The following is a 16744-nucleotide window of genomic DNA, read 5'->3' as shown; positions in this document are numbered from 1 at the left end:
ATACCAAAAAAACAATTTCAATTCTCAAGAATGTCAAATAAACATCAAGCAATGTGTGTGTTGTTGATAGTATATAAAGAACAATCATAAACAAAAACCACTATATTAGTATTTCTTCAAAATCATCCATAATTGTTTATCATCCATCTAATCAAAAATAACTATTGTGCATCCAAAATAATTAATCAAAACATAACATTCTTTTCCCCTTTTGTTAAATAAATTAACAGATTATCATGTGCAAAACTATCAGTCATAAACACCAAAACAACAAAACAACATCTAAAATTCTTCTCCCCTTTTGTCATAAGCAAAAAGAGGGGCAGAGGCTAGTGAAAAGGGTGGAGGATTGCGAGGCTAATGGGGAGCTGCTTCACACCATCCTTGAGCAAAATAGAGCATGAACTTGCAAATTTGTTGTTTGAAGTCGTCATCCCATCACTGCTAGAAAATGTATCGAAATTCTTCATTTGCGTACTTGAGCCCATAAACAGCAATGACCATGCTCTCAACACTCGTTTTGGTCGCTACAATGGCTTGAGACTGTTGAATCTTCATTCGGTCGATGTCATGTTGCATATCCGTCTGTCGAGATAGAAGTTGTTGAACCATGGAGGCCAACTGATCAACTTTTTGAGCCAGGTCAGGTGAGAGTAAAGCAGAGGCTGAGTGGGAGGATGATGGAATATTTGAAGCTTGTGTGGATTGTTGATTGAGATTGAGGTTGTCAAGCCTCGAGTCAACGATTCTGACCAACAAAGGACCTTGAACCAAGGAATCAAGGTGATCAATTTTGTGTGTGTGTGTGTGTGTGTGTGAGAGAGAGAGAGAGAAAGAGAGAGAGAGAAAAAAAATTGCATGTGTGTGTGTGTGTGTGTGTGAGAGAGAGAGAGAGAGAAATAAATAAAGAAAGAAAGAAAGAAAGAAAGAGAGGGGAAAAGATCAGGTGGTGGTGCAGTAAAAGAAGAGAAGAGACCAGGGGTGGAGAATTACAAAGAGAAAAGGCAAGAAATGATGAAGAGAGATGGAGCAGGAGTAGATGGAGTAGGAGAAGAGACAACCTTTTTGGTTTTGGTCCATACCCTATCAATCAAAGAATAGCCCATATGGCTCAGGTTTCAGAACCATAACAGGCTGGGTCTCGGGGGACTCTATCTTCACCATTCAGATTAAATTTGAAATGTTTAAAATTTTTGGTGAAGATCATCCCGTATGGAAGGACTTGGTTATGTCTTTTGTGTGCATCAATGATGACGTGACACACCAAATTGCCAAAATCAATAAGATAGCCAATGGATAAGGCCCAAATAAGAAAGGTGTGGCCAATGGTAACAGCGTCACAACGGCTAGAACAAGGAATGATGTTATGAGTGATAATGTGATGCAAGAGCCTCATCTCAAGAGAGATATCTTTGCCAGAAACAGTGATATGGTGATCTATGGTTATTTGTGAGGAATTTCAAGCCAATAAGATGAGTGTAGTAGGGTGAGTTAATGACTAAAGATGGAGAGACTTTTTGACCATCATTGGAGGTTTTCGAAATAGAGTTTACAATAGAGGGTTTTAAAGTGAAAAACACACCCCTTACAAAACAATCTAAAGAACCAAGGGCAGATTCTTCATTGTAAGAAAGATAAGAAAAAAAAATTCTTTAACAATATAGAGGTAGACATCATAGTCAAGTTTAAGAAAAGAGGACCACTTTTGGTTTTCAAACCAAGTTTTAACAAGGATGTTTTGCTCCTCAAAGAAATTAATATCAATGGTGCACCCAGAGAGTACTTTTCGTAGGTTGAAGTCTTTGTTAAAGGCGGCCTTGGCTTCGTTCGACGCAATAGAGGACTGGATGGAACAGGGGCAGCGGTAGAAGTGATGGATGAGCGAAGTCGTTTCCTCGAAGGGGCCGAAGGGGAGGCTTAAGGATCCATGGAGATTGAACGTAAGAGTATGCGAAAGAGGAGGATGGAGATCGGAAGGGAAAACGACAGTTGAGTCGCCAAAAAAGTGTAAGGGGCTAGGGCTAGGGCTTTGAGTGGTGTCGCAAAGGAATAGGAAAGGGTTGCTGGGTATATATATACCCTTAAGAAAGTGTCGACCCTCGCGAAGAGAGGTGTCGACCCTAAAAAACAATATGCCAAAAACATTTTGGTGTCGACACTCGTGAAGGTAGGTGTTGACCTTTATAAATAAAAGCACAAAAAGGGTCCACACGGTGTCGACCCTATATAGCGGGGTTCAACCTTTAAAGGTCTGGACAGAGTACAAGCAGAGTTTTTCAAGACAAATTTCACGCGAAAGCATATAAATCTTAATTAAACCGTCACATAGGAATATTCATCATTCCAAGCTCAGTTCGAATAAAGTAAAATTGTTCCTCATTGAGTGGCTTAGTAAAAATATCCGCCAATTGACAGTTTGTTGGCACAAATTTGAGTTCAATGTCACCTTTAAGTACATGATCTTATAGAAAATGATGCCTTATTTCAAAGTGTTTATTGCGTGAGTGCTGAATAGGATTTTTGAAAGATTAATGGCACTAGTGTTGTCGCATTTTATAGAAATGTGATCAAAATGAAGTCCGAAATCGTGAAGTTATTTTCTTATCCAAAGCATTTGTGCACAACAACTTGCGGCGACAATGTATTCTGCTTCAACAATTAACAAAGCTACTAAATTTTCTTTTTTACAAAACCATGATGTGAGAGAGTTTCCAAAAAAATGACAAATGCCACTAGTGCTTTTTCGATCAAGTTTACATCCCGCAAAGTCGGCATCTGAGTAACCATAAAGGTCAAAAACATTACTTTTAGGATACCACAAACCCAAATTTGGAGTGCCAACTAGACATCGAAAAATACATTTAACTACAATGACATGTGATTATTTTGGAGCAGATTGAAAACATGTACACATACAAACACTAAACATTATGTCGAGTTTACTAGCAGTTAGATAAACTAAGGAACCAATCATGCCTCGATATGTCTTTTCATCTACCGGTTTACCTTACTCATCTTTGTTGATTTGAATCGATGTGCTCATTGTAGTTGTTTCTAGCTTTGATAAATCCATTTCAAACCTTTTGAGGAGATCTTTGATATATTTAGCTTGACTTAGATAGATTTCATCTTTGGTTTGTTTTATTTGTAGTCTGAGGAAGTAAGTTAACTCTCCCATCATACTCATTTCAAATTCAGGTATATCCTTAGCAAGTTCCATGTACAAATTTTCATTAATAGCACCAAATATAATATCATCGATATAAATTTGAACAATGAGAATGTCTTCCTTTTATTTTTATTTTTATGAGAGTGGTATCTATTTTACCGCGAGAAAAACCTTTATCAAGAAGAAAATTACTCAGTCATTCATATCATGCTCGAGGTACTTGTTTTAAACCATATAAAGCTTTTGAAAGTTTAAAAACATGGTCCGGGTATTTGCAATTTTCAAAATCGGGAGGTTGTTCAACATAAACTTCCTCTGAAATGTATCCATTTAAAAAAGCACTTTTCACATCCATTTGATAAAGCTTAAAATCTTTAAAACATGCAAATGTAAGCAACATACGGATAGCTTCAAGACAAGCAACGGGAGCAAAAGTCTCATCAAAATCAGTGCTCTCTTCTTAATTATAACCTTGGGCTACTAATCTAGCTTTGTTTCGAGTAACAATACCGGATTCATCCATTTTGTTTCGAAAAACTCATTTTGTTCCAATAACAAAATGATCTTAGGTCGAGGAGTTAAAAACTAAACTTCATTTCTTTCAAAATGATTTAATGCTTCTTGCATAGCGAAAATCCAATTTTCATCATGTCAGCTTCAGGAAAAAAAAAAAAAAAAAAAAAAAAATTGGCTCTATTTGGGAAACGAAAGCTAAGTTGCCACAAACATTATGAATAGAAGAGCGAGTCCTTACATCTTGTGTTGTATCTCCTATGATGAGATCCTTTGGATGTCCATAAGCATATTTCCATTTTTTAGGTAGATCATTTTCCTTATCTGAACGAGTGTATTCTTTTTGAAGATCTTCTATAGAGACTCCATCATTGGGTTTCGAAGAATGATTTTCTTTATTTTCTGATATGTAAATGTTCCATTCTTGGATTATATTCTGCAACATCTTCACTTTCAACATTCTTTGAAACAAAGGAGTTAGATTCATCAAAAGCAGCGTGTACAGACTCTTCAACAAGTAAAGTTCTTTTATTAAATATACGGTAAGCTTTACTAGAATTAGAGTAGCTAAGAAACATAGCTTCATCAAATTTCATATCAAATTTTCCTAAATTATCTTTATTATTATTAAGCACAAAACATTTACAACCAAAGGCACACAAATGACTAATGTTAGGTTTTCTACCTTTCAAGAATTCATATGGGGTTTTCTTGAGAATACGTCTAATCATGGCACGATTTACAACATAGCATGCAGTATTAACCGCTTCAGCCCAAAAATATCTAGGCAAATCATTTTCACAAAACATAGTGCGAGCCATTTCCTCGAGAGTTCTGTTTTTTTTCTTTCAACAACACCATTTTGTTGAGTTCTAGGAGCAAAAAAATTATGATCAATACCATGCTCATTACAAAATAGAATAAAGTCATCATTATCAAATTCTTTACCATGATTACTTCTAATACAACAAATAACAAGATTAATCATATTCTGGATACGTTTACACAATGCAGAGAAAGTATCACTTTTATGTGCCAAGAATAGCACCCATGTAAATCTAGTATAATCATCCACACAAATAAGACAATATGATTTTCCACCCAGACTTAAAGTCCTAGATGGTCCAAACAAATCAATATGCAGCAATTGAAGAGGTCTAGATGTAAAAATAATATTTTTGGATTTGAAATAAACTTATATTTGTTTACCTTTGTTGACGAGCATCACAAAACCTATCCTTTTCAAAAGCAATTTTTGATAAACCAACAACTAACTCATATTGTGAAAGCTTTGAAAGCAAATCCATATGAGCATGTTCCAATCTTCTATACCATAACCAACCAGATTCATCTATGGCAGATAAGCACTTAACATCATGATTGGAAGATAAACTATGCAAATTAAACACATACACATTTTCATGTCTGACCTACAAAAAGCACTTTGTTATCAACAATTTCAATAATGCAATGAGATTTTTCGAAAGTAACTCTATTACCTTTATCACACAACTGACTAATATTAAGCAAGTTATGTTTCAAACATTCAACAAGTAATGCTACTAAAAAATGCACTTTTTGCGACCGCTACAAGCCGTCGCAAATAATAAAAATACAATCGCAAAAAACCTTTTATGATGGTCCATGCGACGGTAAATGGGGGTCGCGAATGTGGGGTGGCAAATACTTTTTGCGACGACAAAACAACGGTCGCAAATTATTCATGACTACTATTTTGCCGTCACAAAAAACAAAGAAAAATGCTAACATGTTTTTTGGTGACCATCTTGTTACCGTCACACAAAAAAAAAAAAAAAAAAAAAAAAAAAAAAAGTGTAACGTTAAGCATTTTAGGAATATCAATGACAAGAATTCAGACAATATAACATCGTAGTTTAATCAGGCATTCCTTTTGCGCCTCAAAATTGGAGCCATAAGTAAAAGTTATTACAACTAAAAACCTGGAAAAAGTTCTTTTATGACCAAAACACAATCTAGATAAAATGTTAGTAAAGCCAAAATCTACAATGCTGATGTTCACCACTGTACAAGGTTCTGATCGAGTTCCAATTTGTTACCAACTTCATTGTTGATCCTATGAGTCTCTCACCACAATGATAGAAAACATGAAAACTGGTGCATAACCCCAAACTCTGAAAAGAACAGCACAAAAGGTATAGAATTAGAAATTATTCAAAGTACCAAGAAAAACCTATATCCTGTTTTAAGAAAGATATTGCATGTTTAGAACCATCTTCATATTAAAAGCCAGAATAGAAACTACGTGCAATTTAATGATAATCAATTCAACAATTGCTCACCAATACAAGAAGTTAAGTTTAAAAAGGATAGACCAAACTCTGGTCAAGTAAAAGTGCAATATACATTAACAGAGCTAAACAAATGCATACCAGTAATCTACCTGCCTAGCCTCATATACAACAACATTCAAAGCATTAGATGAATGTGGTGTATTAGTCTTGTGATTGATAAAAATATTTCAAATTCATAAGTGTTTAATTTCAATCCCCACTACAACTGTAGAGGATTCATAAAACTATTATCCACAATCTAAGTGCAAGTTTAATATTTAAGGACCAAGCGTTGTGGGGTATTAACCATTCTACGATATTTCTTCACCAGATATACAACATGAACCCTGAAAAACAAGCAATGTAAATATGAAAATTCACCTTCTAGATATTCCAGCAAAACAATGAACCATCGCACCGCCATGCATTCTTTTAGCTCCATCGATGAAATTGAAACACTCATCAAAATACTATGTTATATTCATGTATGCTTTGTCTGGGACTACATCAATCCACAAAAAATGACATAGATTATTAAAAACTTTGGTCGTAAAGCTCAAGGTGTCTTCAACCATTAAACAACATCATAAATTTCTATATGACTAGAACATGAGAAACTCTGCATAAACAGTAACAATATAACCATAAGCTACAATAAATTGAAGAAGAAAAGAAAACTAGCAGAACAAAATTTATGAAAGTGAAACTAAAACAACTTTAAGGAAACATATGGTTGAACCCCAGCTTCCTAGTGAGATTGAATATGAGATGAAGGACTTCCTCAAAAGTAATTTAAACATGCAATATAGATATAACTTAACAACTAATTTCAGTAAGACAAAATAATTCATTATATTCAAGGATCATATATCTTAAGAAGATGTCAGTTCAAAAGAAGAACACTAATCCACAGATCGATCTCAAAACTTCCCTACTATTTATCCTTGGAAAAGAAAACCAAAAAACCAAAAATGCTTACTACTAACTATTTTGTATACGAAGTCATGAGGATGAGCATGTCATAATGAATTAGCCACAGTTAAAATGTAAGTAACATTCAAGCTTTTCAACGTAAAAAATTAACTGTAGTCCCAATTTGATTCATTGCTACTAAGGAAACTTTACAAATACATCTTATTTTGAAACTTGTTGGATCAATTTCATCAATTCAAGTTCTACAATAGCAAAATACATGTTCATCTTCTTTTGAAGTTTTTTAATTTGTATGGTTTGTTTATCCGATTCAAACCGTCGCAAAATGAACCAGCCAGATTGCAAACGATATTTATTCACAACGGTATATGAAGAAGTATTTGTACCATAAGGCCAAAATACAAGTACAAATCGGCCAATAATCATAACCATGGTATGGGCCCTAGATAATAACTTTTGCTTCAACTCTTACATGGGATCTAAAGAGCTCTTAAAAATTTATGAACAACATTCTTACTATCATTCAAGTGACCTATTATGCGGGATCAACAAGGGTCTATTCAGCTACCCAAATTTATAATATACAATTCCCATGTAATAATAAAAAGCCATGAAATTAATATAAATAAATTAAAAATTGGACCACAGAATAGAAAGGGTAAGTTTTCCACCAACTATTTACAAATCAAGGTAACAACAAGATCATCACCTACACATACCTTATATGCAAGAAATTTCAGTTTGATCATCAAATTTGCATCTTCATCTACTAAATCATCTTTTGCTAATGTTCCATTGCTACTGTTGACATGTTTAAGCAAATCATTGGTGTTTTTTGCAGTTTGAGCAACTTTCACCCTGTTTTCCTTGAATAAATTTAAGTCAACAAAAAATCCTAGCAAAAACAAAAAGAAAAAGAAAAGAAGCATCACCAACTGATTTATGCCAATCTGGCGTATCTTTTGGCAGAGACTGTGCATGCACATATGCATCAAAATTTTGCATAAAAATACTTCCAAATATATCATTCTTACTGTAGGAAGTGTTATTATATTTTCTAGTATCACTACCTAACACATTCGTTTAGCCTTCATTTCTCAACAACATATACTCCTCATTATCCTAATTCCTTACATGGTTGTAAGAGTACCAAACCATTAATAGTCAATGTCACTTTGAACAATACCAAATCTTTTTACCACAGCTGTGTAAGGGATCTGAATCTTGTAATCCCTATTTCAACTTTCGAGTCTCACCACATTATGGAGAAGTACTTTGATTACAGAAGTAGCCATACAGACATGGAGAAATATGTGGCAGACAACATTCAGCTATGGTTGAACGTTAAATATCTTCCTTTAAGGTGGTTGGGGGTAAATAAATGTCCTTAAGGCTATCCAGAAGCGACAAATTCTTCGGGTTGTAAAATTTAAACTTTTAAATAGGAACTAAAACAAGATCAACAAGAAAGACAGTTACCTCGATATAAAGGCCACAATCCTGGTTTGTTCCTGAAACATACCAAAGGTTTTTCAATCAGAAAATTCAAGGAACATGCATAACAAAAAAATGACAAGGAATAACATAAACCATAATATACATCGACCAAAGTACCAGATGAATCACTACATTGTTGGGAAAAACTACTCACATTACATAATTGCACATTGCATATCGCAAAATTATGAGATGAACAAAACAAACCTTCAATCCCAGGAAAAATAACATGCTGAATAAAATACAGATAAAATATAAAATGGTTAAAGGATGCAAACCGAAGCCTGTGTGATACCACAGTCTCCTTAAAATAGATTCGCCGCCTCACCATTGGGTGCTGGAGGTACGCCGGCGTCTACTTCCCAAGATACGACGGTTTTTACCAACCGCAACAGAAGCACCTTCTGATTAGCTTAGCAAACGGACAACGGTAGCACTCTCTCTCAGGAAGAAAATTATAAGAGAAGTAGACTGACAGTGTATGGATGTCAAGGAAAAATTCTATATCTCTTTTCAAGGAATATGGCCTCCTTTTATACACCATGGGGGAGAGGGGAGGAGCCTCTAGCCATCAAGGCTGGAAACTAATGCTAGCAAAACTGTCCAATCAATTTTGTAAAACTAATGAGCCTTAAATGTGTGAGTTATATACACATTTATGAGGCAATTTCTTTTTCAACCATTTTTCTCCAACAATCCCCCACATGAATAAAAATTGGCCGAATACAGCAAACGCCCAACGTTTATCAACAAAGACTCGGAAAGAGAGAGAGCACATAGACTAACCCTGCATCAGAAAAGGTAGTTGTTGGCCTTGAACCTTTCGTAGTGAAAGCCTATCGGATTTACTGGCTGATCAGTGAACGTGATGTCTTGAACTGTTCTGCCGTTTATGTAAACCGAGACAATAGACCTCACGTAGGAGTTAGTCCAACTATTGTTCTTGTTCTCACGGGTGTGTCCAGTATGGCCCTGGAACACTAGCCTGGTTCTGTGAGTCGTTACACGAAGTTAGGTTGTCCCTTTGAACCTGGATCTTGGGATCTCCAGTCAACTAGGTTGGGTTTTCCGTTCCGATAACCTTTACTAAAGGCCTTAACCCCATTCCTCTTGACGACTTTTCTACTAACTCTCGAGTTAACCCTTTGGTTAGCGGATCCGCAATGTTGTCCTTAGACTTGACATAGTCTAGAGAGACAACTCCATTTGAGAGTAGTTGTCGTATGGAATTATGTCTACGACGACTTTCCATTATACATATTACTCTGTGCCCAACCAATCGCTGATTGGCTATCGCAATGAATACTGATAGCTGGCACAGGTTTCGGCCAACGTGGAATATCCTCAACAAACTGGCGAAGCCATTTAGCTTCTTCAGTTGATTTATCTAAAGTAATAAACTCAGATTCCATCGTTGATCTCGAGATACACGTTTGCTTGGCAGATTTCCAAGACACGGTTGTCCCTCCGAGGGTAAACACATAACCACTAGTAGATTTGGAATCTTTTATATCAGATATCCAATTTGCGTCACTATACCCTTCTAGTACTGCTGGGTATCTGGTATAATGCAGCCCATAATCCAGGATGTAACGGATATACCCCAACACCCGCATAATGCCCTTCCAATGAGTAGCATTAGGATTACTCGTGTATCTACTCAGCCTACTAACAGCGTAGGCGATATCCGGCGTTGCACAACTCATCAGATACATCAAACTCCCAATGACCCGAGAATATTCTAATTGAGAGACACTCTCACCATCATTCTTGGTCAAATATAGACTTAAGTCTACCGGTGTCCTAAACATACTTGTATCTGACTTTCCAAATTTCTCAAGTATCTTATTAACATAATGAGCTTGAGAAAGTACAATACCACCAGATGTTCTGGTGATCTTAACACCCAGAATGACATTTGCAAGGCCCATATCCTTCATGTCAAACTTAGAGTTTAACAATCTTTTGGTAACTTTAATCATTTCATCATTGCTACCAACAATGAGTATGTCATCAACGTATAGACACAAAATGACATAACCTTTGTCAGTATCTTTAACATATACGCACTTATCACACTCATTGATTCGAAACCCATTTGACAACATAGCATTGTTAAACTTCTCATGCCATTGTTTGGGAGCTTGCTTCAAACCATACAATGACTTGACAAGCTTACAGACTTTCTTACTTTTTCCTGAAGCTGAAAACCCCTCGGGTTGCTCCAAGTAGATTTCTTTATCTAAATCTCCATTTAAGAAAGCCGTCTTTACATCTATCTGATGTATTTCTAAACCACATAAATCTACTATTGCAATCACCATGCGAATGGATGTAATCCTTGTCACAGGTGAATACGTATCAAAGTAATCCAGGCTTTCTCGCTGTATGTATCCTTTGATAACTAGCCGAGCTTTTTATTTGTCAATTGACCCATCCGCTTTCATCTTTCTTCGAAAGATCCACTTACTCCCTAAGGCCTTACTGCCTAGGGGTAGATCAACCAACTCCCAAGTATGGTTCTGTAAGATGGAGTCAATCTATTTCTTAATTGCTTCTTTCCATAAAGGACTTTCAGGTGAAGTCACAGCTTCATGGAACGTTCGAGGTTCTCCCTCTAACATATAAGTCAAGAAGTCTGGACCAAAAGACTTTGTGGTTCTAGCCCTTTTACTCCTTCTTGGCTCATCTACTTCATCAGCTTGATCATCTACTTGATCAGTTATTTGATCAGCTGTTTGATCATCCATGTGATCATCCATGTGATTGTCTTCGTGATCATCTATTTCTTTCATGGAACTCAAAACCCTGTCTTGGGGACGACACGGAAATACATCTTCAAAGAAAGATGCACTTCTAGATTCCATGATAGTATTCTTGTGTATATCTGAAATAGCAGACTTGTGCACAAGAAATCTATATGCACTACTATTTTGTGCATAACCAATGAAAATACAATTCACGATTTTCGGACCTATCCTAACCCTCTTGGGTGTAGGTACTGCCACTTTTGCAAGACACCCACACATTCGTAGGTATTTATATGAAGGCTTGTGACCTTTCCACAACTCATATGGAGTCTTGTCCACTTTCTTCCATGGTATTCTATTAAGAATATAATTCGCAGAGAGAATTGCTTCCCCCCATAAGTTCTGTGGCAACCCAAAACTTATCAACATTGCATTCATCATCTCTTTCAGCGTCCTGTTCTTCCGCTCAGCAACACCATTTGACTGAGGTGAATAAGGCGCTGTGGTTTGGTGAATAATCCCAAATTGAGCACAAGTCTTGGCAAACGGGGATTCATACTCACAACCACGATCACTTCTCAATGCCTTAATTTTTCGGCTTAATTGATTCTCAACTTCATTCTTAAAAAGAATAAATTTATCAATAGCCTCGTCTTTGCTTTTAAGCAAATACACATAACAGTATTTAGTGCAATCATCAACAAAAGTGATGAAGTACTTGTTACCACCACGTGATTATACAACTTTCAAGTCACACGCATCACTATGCACTAAACCCAAAGGCTGGGTACTTCTTTCAATAGAATGAAAAGAAGACCTTGTCAATTTTGCTTCTACACAAGTTTTACACTTGTGTTGTGGATTAATCTTGAAAGATGGTATGTGATCTAACTTGATTAATCTACGTAAAGAGTCAAAATTTACATGACCCAATCTACCATGCCATAAATTAGGAGACTCAAGCATATAAGCAGAAGAAGAAGCTTTCTCATTAATCTTAGGGATAAGTGTCATTACATTCAATTTAAACATACCACCCGACATATATCCCTTCCCCACATAGACCCCGCCCTTGGTCAACACGACCTTGTCTGATTCAAACACCATGCGGAAGCCATGTTTGCTTAGGAGAGACCCTGAGACAAGGGTCTTACGAATGTCCGGCACAAAAAGGACATCGTTCAAAGTTAGTTTTTTTTCCTGAAGTCATCTTCAGGATCACCTTGCCTTTACCCTCAACAGCTGAGGTTGCAGAGTTTCCCATAAACAACTTCTCCCCGTTTGAAACCGGTTCGAAAGTTGTGAACATTCTCTTCTCTGCACAAATATGGCGAGTGGCCCCAGTGTCCACCCACCACTCCATCGGGTTTTACCCCACCATGTTCATTTCTGACACGACGGCTAATAGATGCATGTCGTCCACATCGTGTGACAATTCCTCCATTTCAGCCATAGGTGCCCGGTTTTTGTGTTAGGGAGGGTTTTTCCTGTAGGGCTTCTTCTTCAGACAATCAACTGCCCGATGCCCGTCACTTCCACAGTTGAAGCATTTGCCATCGAACCTAAAAGTAGGCTCCTTTGGCTTGTAGGCTGGCCTTTCGAAGATTCCTCCTCTAGCCCCCAACTTTGAGCTTTTGTCTGTTGGTGGTTTTTTCCTAGCCCCCGAGGACTCGCCATGCTCAACCATGTTGGCTTTGACAGTGGAGGTACTCCCTCCTTTCTTCCTGTTGTCCTCTTCAATCCAGAGCCTGACAACGAGCTCCTCGACTGTCATCTCCTTTCGTTTGTGCTTCAAGTAGTTCTTGAAGTCTTTCCAGTCGTTAGGTAGCTTCTCAATCAAAGTAGCTGCTTGGAATGACTCACTTAGGACCATCCATTCTGCATGTATCTCATGCAGAATCACTTAGAACTCTTGGACTTGACTCAGGACAGTTTTAGAGTCCACCATCTTGAAGTCCAGGAACCGGCTGACGTTAAATTTCTTTACCCCAGCATCCTCGATCTTGTACTTTTTGTCCAAGGCATCCCACAACTCCTTAGCCGATTTCTTGGAATAGAACACGTTGAAAAGCGAATCCGCCAAGCCGTTCAGAATGTAATTCCGGCATAAGAAGTCTGCTTGTTTCCAAGCGTCCAGAGCCATGAGCTTTTGTTTATCTTGCTCATTCTCCTCTACAGCTGGTACATCTTCACTCAGAAACCTCGCAAGGCTTAGAGTAGTCAAATAAAACAGCATCTTCTGCTGCCATCTCTTGAAATTCACTCCCGTGAACTTCTCCGGGCGCTCGTGATGATTGAGCGGTCCTCCCGAAACAGGCGGAGTAACAACAGGAGGATTGACCACAGAGGTCACAACAGGGGTTGGCAAGCCAGTCGCCCCGGGGTTCGGATCCCCACCAACATTAGCAGCAGCAGTAGCAGCATCAGACACAGTTGCCATTTCTGAAAAATTACAGCCGAATTTTCGCTATTCTGTATTTCCAGAAATCAAACTTAACACTAGAAAATCCCACAATTGGAAATTTAATTCAAAACTAGTCTCACCACGCAACCTAGAATCAAACATGGTCAGGAAAGTTTCCAGGAAGACTGGAGGGGTCACACCGGTCCCACTTAAAACCCAGTTAACCTTAGACAAAACTTTCAAGAGCATGTTGACTCCTAGTCCATGGGAAACAACTTTAAGAATTAAATTTTCCAATGGATGAACTAGGTTAAACACACCAAGTTCCAAACTGTACAAGCAATTACAACAAAATTGCTACAATAATTACAAGCAAATAAAACGTGCTTTACATATTGGTGAATAACCACAAATGAACACTCAAGCAAATAATTGCTTCAAATATTTAGTCCAAATTAATCATTTTTCCTATTTCCATAGGTATTCCTGCAATAAAGAGTTAGCAGCACAATACAACAAAACCTCCCTCAGCTTTTCTTTGCTTTTGGCAAAGTAGTGATTGAAGGGGAGGGTACTAGCAAACAAACTAATAAATAACTGTAAATAAAGATTAAAACCAACCCTTAAGTTACACATCTAGAATTTAAATTAAAAAAAACTGTAAAAAATTAATTACATAATAAACTTGTAATTAACTATATAAGTTACAGACCTAAATTAAATATAATTAAACCATATTTTAAATTGGTAAAGGTTACATATGAGCTTATGGTACACTAAACATGTAATTAATTGAGGCAAGTTACAAACATTTTATAACTCCTAAATACTTAAATCACAATACTAGGCAAGAATTGCAAATGACATGATTAACATGCAAATAATTCTAGAGAAATTAACATGAATTTAAATATAGGCAAGTTATAAACTTTACAACTCCACACCTAAATTAAAGATTAATAGGTACAAGTTACATGAAAAATTTACTACCTAATAGACATGCTAGAAATGTAAATTACACTAAAAATTAAACCCGAATGAACATGTAATTTATATTGTAAACTAGAAGCATGTGTACTAGAAGCATGTAAATCTAGAAATACAAGGCATGAACCGGTACACCATAAATTAATAAATTAATTAGAAAATACAGTGAATTAACGTTGCACCAATGGAACTCTTCTTCCCTATTGATAACAGTGGCCTATTCCATGCCATGGGAAGACCAAACAGTAGCATACACAAAATGGCAAAATCAAAAGCTTAACCCTGTGTAAATACATCTAATAAACCAATTAACTCGCTAGTACTACCAGTGGCCAATAACATGCAAAATTATTACACACACCTATGAATCTATTAATCTAATTCTATGATAAACGTCGAATCTATTTTAAGCTTGTTGGGAAAAACTACTCACATTACATAATTTCACATTGCATATCGCAAAATTATGAGATGAACAAAACAAACCTTCAATCCCAGGAAAAATAACATGCTGAATAAAATACAGATAAAATATAAAATGGTTAAAGGATGCAAACCGAAGCCTGTGTGATACCACAGTCTTCTTAAAATAGATTCGCCGCCTCACCGTTGGGTGCTGGAGGTACTCCGGCGTCTACTTCCCAGGATACGACGGTTTTTACCAGCTACAACAGAAGCACCTTCTGATTAGCTTAGCAAACAGACAACGGCAGCACTCTCTCTCAGGAAGAAAATTATAGAAGAAGTAGACTGACAGTGTATGGATGTCAAGGAAAATTTCTATATCTCTTTTCAAGGAATTGAGCCTCCTTTTATACACCATGGGGGAGAGGAGAGGAGCCTCTAGCTATCAAGGCTGGCAACTAATGTTAGCAAAACTGCCCAATCAATTTTGTAAAACTGATGAGCCTTAAAAGTGTAAGTTATATACACATTTATGAGGTAATTTCTTATTCAACCATTTTTTTCCAACATACATTACAAGCTTAAGTTTAAATAGGACCTCATCTCTTTCTGATATCGTCGAAATGCTGAATCGCTGTGGACATGGATGACCATTTTGAAGAACAGGTTGTCACTAGATACAGAACCAATTTTGTGAAAGTTATGGTAACACTTAAAAGCAGCAGGAAAATGCCTCTCTCTCATCAAATGAATCATTTCCTGGCTTGAACAAAAAATTAAGGTTAATATTAAAGGAAATGAAGAATTCTAAGTCAGAAACGAATTCTACAATATTAGATGCATCATACCCAAAGACAACCACAAAATATACAAACACCAAATGCAAATATTAGACATCAATCAAATCTTAAAAGCAATATTAAACAATAATGTCTGATAAGCTCAATAAAATTGTTGTAACTCAATAGACAATCACTTCAAGAACCAACAGACCAAATAACCGATAACATTACAAAGCCATAAAGATCAAGCAGTTTATGAAACAGATATAACATTATCTAAGCAGATTATGAAACTATTATAGGAAAAGTAAATTCATACTTCAGAAAAATCTGCAAAAAGTACGGCCTAACCTGCAATTTAGTGGTAGAAAAATCAGCAGGATGTGCTTATAAAAATTTTGAAAGAACAAATTGATCAGCATTTCTGGAATGTGAATCAGTTGCACCATTTCCAAATCAGTTTAAATAATTAGGGCAAAAAGAAGTCATGTACACCTACCTATAAGCTCCACCTAAGAAGAACCTATGGCAATGGGGATTAATGGGGTGGATATTAATTCCCCATCCCCATTCCCCTATAATAAATTTTTCCCATTTCCCATTCCCCATTCTCCATGGATACCACCCTCCCCATTTCTTAATGGGTATGGATTTTCCCCAACCCACTTTAATCCCCATTTTTATTTTTTATATTTAATGTTAACAACCACTTTTTTTTTTTTTAAGGTTCACAATAAAAGCTAAATATACCTTCAATCTTTTTTCTTTCTTTTTTAATATATTTAATGTTAACAACTTTTTTTTTTTTGAAGGTTCACAACAAAAGCTAAATATACCTTCAATCTTTTTTCTTTCTTTTTTAATATATTTAATGTTTACAACCCAATTTTTTTTTAAAGGTTTTAACTAAATATACCTTCAATCTTTTTTCTTTCTTTTTTAATATATTTAATGTTAATAACTTATTTTTTTTATTTTTTTTTACTTTTTTT

General features: G+C 36.2%; 1 long non-coding RNA gene across 1 annotated transcript; it reads right to left on the bottom strand.

Moving 5' to 3' along the window:
- Positions 1-5534: 5534 nt before the first annotated feature.
- Positions 5535-16236, bottom strand: LOC114290441 (uncharacterized). Its single transcript, XR_003639007.2, has 4 exons — positions 15569-16236; positions 8407-8438; positions 6376-6496; positions 5535-5835 (listed from the first exon to the last, which is right to left on the bottom strand). It is a non-coding gene; the product is annotated as an uncharacterized LOC114290441 (long non-coding RNA).
- Between the last annotated feature and the right edge of the window lie 508 nt (positions 16237-16744).

The sequence above is a fragment of the Camellia sinensis genome, chromosome 1 (assembly GCF_055761805.1).
Source record: "Camellia sinensis isolate YWXY chromosome 1, ASM5576180v1, whole genome shotgun sequence".
In the NCBI taxonomy this organism is placed as follows: Eukaryota; Viridiplantae; Streptophyta; class Magnoliopsida; order Ericales; family Theaceae; genus Camellia; species Camellia sinensis.
Note: the sequence above shows the minus strand (reverse complement) of the source record. Positions and strands in the feature narration are given on the sequence as shown.